This window comes from Antechinus flavipes, chromosome 6 (genome assembly GCF_016432865.1).
Source record: "Antechinus flavipes isolate AdamAnt ecotype Samford, QLD, Australia chromosome 6, AdamAnt_v2, whole genome shotgun sequence".
Classification (NCBI taxonomy): domain Eukaryota; kingdom Metazoa; phylum Chordata; class Mammalia; order Dasyuromorphia; family Dasyuridae; genus Antechinus; species Antechinus flavipes.
This window is the reverse complement of record NC_067403.1, coordinates 48,373,073-48,376,640: the sequence shown is the minus strand read 5'-3', so window position 1 is coordinate 48,376,640 and position 3,568 is coordinate 48,373,073. Positions and strand designations below refer to the sequence as shown.

Genomic DNA, 3,568 nt, shown 5'->3' with positions numbered 1-3,568 from the left:
CAAAAATGAATGTTAAAAACTATATTTACATGTATTTGGGAAAATAATATTGGGAATTTTAAAAATAATTCCTGCTTTAGATGGAATATTCATTTAGGGGAAAATGTAATTTCATAACAACTTTAGGAACAGTCCCACTAAGACAAAAATTTATAAATTTAGAGTCCCTTGTTAGAGCATGGATATCAAATTTAAATATTTAGCTTCTGCAAAGTGCTAGGTTTTTATGAAAGGAAAAGAGAAAAATAAGCAGTCTCCTAAGGAAAAAAAATGGCCCAATGACCAGATTAAACAACTTTCTAGTTAAATATTATGCTGTAAAGGAGGAAATAAAGTATATGTCTCAGTTCAATTGAGATACTTCATATAGATATGCACCCAGCATTGTGGTCCCTTCTATGTAGTTATGCCTATTGAATTTTTTCATTCTGTGAATGAGCACCATCATCTGCTGCTCTGACAGGCAGCAGAATAACATTTTTTCCCCCCTGTGGCCTAGAAAATCAAAATCAAGTCTGATTCAACACCAAAACATCTTTTCAGGGCTTTTCTCCCAGTTTGTTAATGAGGATGATTGAAGTTGGACATGCAGAGTTTTCTTTCATGACCTACAGCCACCTTGAATTTGTTCTTTAGCTCTTTAGCTCAATAAACTTTGTTTTCAGCCTATTTTTGACAATCTCAGACACAATATCACCTGTTTTTTTGACAAGCTCAGCAACTATATCACCAAATTGGTGAGAACTTACTAGTTACTTTCCCAAGAATAATAGTTTTAGCTTCTTTTCTAGAGAAGTTTCCTTCAAATCCATGGAGAGAGAAAAATGGGTAGCTCTATATATTCATTATTTTTTTTTCCTTTTTGTCAAGTAGAAGTGTTTCTGCTCCTACATCTTTTGTGTATTCTTCTAAATCAAAGTTAATCTTTTTATATAACAAGAGCTCTTTGTCAGTAACAAAAAACTACTGTTTCATTTATACTAGGGATGAGAATGTTGTAGAGGGCTAAAACTTTTGAGACTGGTTCCAGCCCTTAAGGCTAATTACTGATTGGACAATACTCTATGGGCATATGCTTGGGGAATAGCACTTCCCACTATTCTGTGCCGGCTCAATAATTGGTGTATACTAAGAATTGTAGGAGGGACTAGGGGATAGAGTAAGATGAGCCAGGGTCACTTTGGCAATAGATGAGGAAAAAGTAGGTCATGGAGATTCTGCTTCCATCTAATTCAATCCTACCTCTAAAGATCAAGAATAAAGACTAAGGACTTCTGCTTATCCTGACTCCGGTTGATTCTAAGGTATCCAGGATGTTAATGCAGTCATCACAGAATGTGTCCTTTTCTTTCCACCATTTAGCACATTCAAGTAATGAGAAATGACATGGCTTTATTTACTGGACCATCATTTACACCAGAATAAAGTTCTTTGTGAACTTTATTCCATGTTAGTAAAAAAAAAAAAAAAAAAAAGCAAATTAATTTGAGGTCATATGTAATAAAGAGCTTCTTTATCCCCAAATGAGTAGCTGTCAGACATAAAAATATAATCCATATCTTTGATGAAAGTATAATTCTTAAAGAAAATCAAGTGATCTGGGCCTTCATAACCAGATTCCTCTATACTATCTAGAAAAAATGGCAGGTATATCCTGATTTATTTGTTGAAAATCTCTGTGGGCCTTTAGCTAGCCAAGTACTGATTGTTAGTCATCAGGTGGATCTTCTACATAAAGTTTTCAACTTTTTTTCTAGCAACATGAAGGGCTCACTATCCCAGCCATCCTCCAGAGCTGCTTGTACATCCAGATGCTTATAGATATCTAGGATATGAAATAGATATGAGACCAGTTTGCCAAGTAAAATAGGAGAAAGATATTTCTGAGTCATCAAGGAGCTTTTGTTTCCCAATGTCTATTAGTTCAATTGTATCACTAGTTGTCTTGGGTTTGCAGCTCCAACTTCTGTTTTTCTGTTTGATTATATCTCTTTTCTCCAGCCATGCAGAAGTGCTTTGGAAGTCTACCAATTCTACAAGTTTCTTTATGTATTGATCATGGTGTTTATCAATATGACTAAACAATTCCGTGAGGATGGGAATTTTGTGACTCAATGAATGATTTAGAAACTCTATGCACTGTTGCATTTTCAGTCCAGAAAGTTCTTAATAGAACAGATGATGACATAAATCTAATAAGGTAAATTTAATAAAGATAAATGTAAAGTTCACTTAGATTTTTAAAAGGTGGATGGAAAGTCATGGCTAGACAATAGTTCATTTAAAAAATAAATTTTCTGAATTGAGAAGACTGAGAACTAAGTAAGAGCCAATACTACAACAGGGAAACCAAAAGAGTTCATTTATCTGAAGGTGAATGTACAGAAGTATACTGTTCAGAAAAAAATAAATTATATTTCTACTGTACTCTAGTCAGTTATAAAAGCAAGAAGAAAAGAATGCAAGAAAGCACTAAATGAGAAATGTAATAGTTTGCTCTGGGTAGAGTAAGTAAACCAGTTTGGCTAGAATATAGTTTGAATGCAGGATAGAAATGTGAAATGAGCCAGACTGAACAACATTAAATGAAAATTTCAGGAGTCTCTATTTTATCCTCAAAGTTATAAGGAACTATTCATATTTCTTGACTGGAATTTGTGTAACTAGGGATCTCTTTGATTAACCTAGATTTTTAAAAGCCATATGTGGAAGATGAAATCAAGATCTGGTAATAGAAAATAAGCACCAAAGTGTGCTACAATATTATAAGAATGTCAGATAAATCTCAGAAGGAGCTGAGGCTAGTGAGGGAAGTTAAAGATATAAGGATTTTTCTAAGAAAAGAATTATATTAGGAAAATGGGGGGAAGAGTTGAGAAGACCCGTATTTAACATAGATGACAAATAACTCCAATGATCAGATGTCCTATTTTTATCTTCTCTTTTCTCTGCCAAAGCAACTGACCTTTGAAGTTGAAATGTATCTAATAGGAATTACTACAAGATAAATAAGAGAGATAGTAAGATAGCACCTCCCAACTTTTCATGAGTTTAAGTCAATACTAAGATAAGGTAGATGAAAAACCTAAAGTGATCTTCATCTACATTAAGAGAAGCATCTCTTCTAGCATTAAAATATAATGGTCCTAAGAGTCTTCAACCTCATTGCCTTTAGACTGGCTTTTCTTCCATGCATGATATTCTGTTCATCCTGATTTGGGAATCTTCAAATTTTTGATTTCTTTAAGACTGAGATAAAGTACCACTTTTCCCAACAAGTCTTTTCTTTTCCCTCCAGGTATTAGTATCATTCTTTATAAAGTCCCTTTTCATTTACTGTATATTTTTGCTGTGTATTCTGATTAATATATATGATTTCCCTCATCTTAATATAAGTTGTTTCAGTGGGAATGTTTTTGTTTCTTTTGTTATCCACTACATTATCTAATTACTTATTCCATAGTAAGAGTTGAATACGTGTTGATTGATTGATGTTCTCTGCCTTGCTCAGATCATAGCTACAAAAAATTTGTTCAATTCTGGATGTCATGTTTAAAGGACATTGGTA

General features: G+C 33.4%; 1 pseudogene; it reads right to left on the bottom strand.

Annotated features, from left to right (window-relative positions):
* Window positions 1–343: 343 nt before the first annotated feature.
* LOC127541383 (cytosolic non-specific dipeptidase-like) lies at window positions 344–2,148 on the bottom strand (annotated as a pseudogene).
* Between the last annotated feature and the right edge of the window lie 1,420 nt (window positions 2,149–3,568).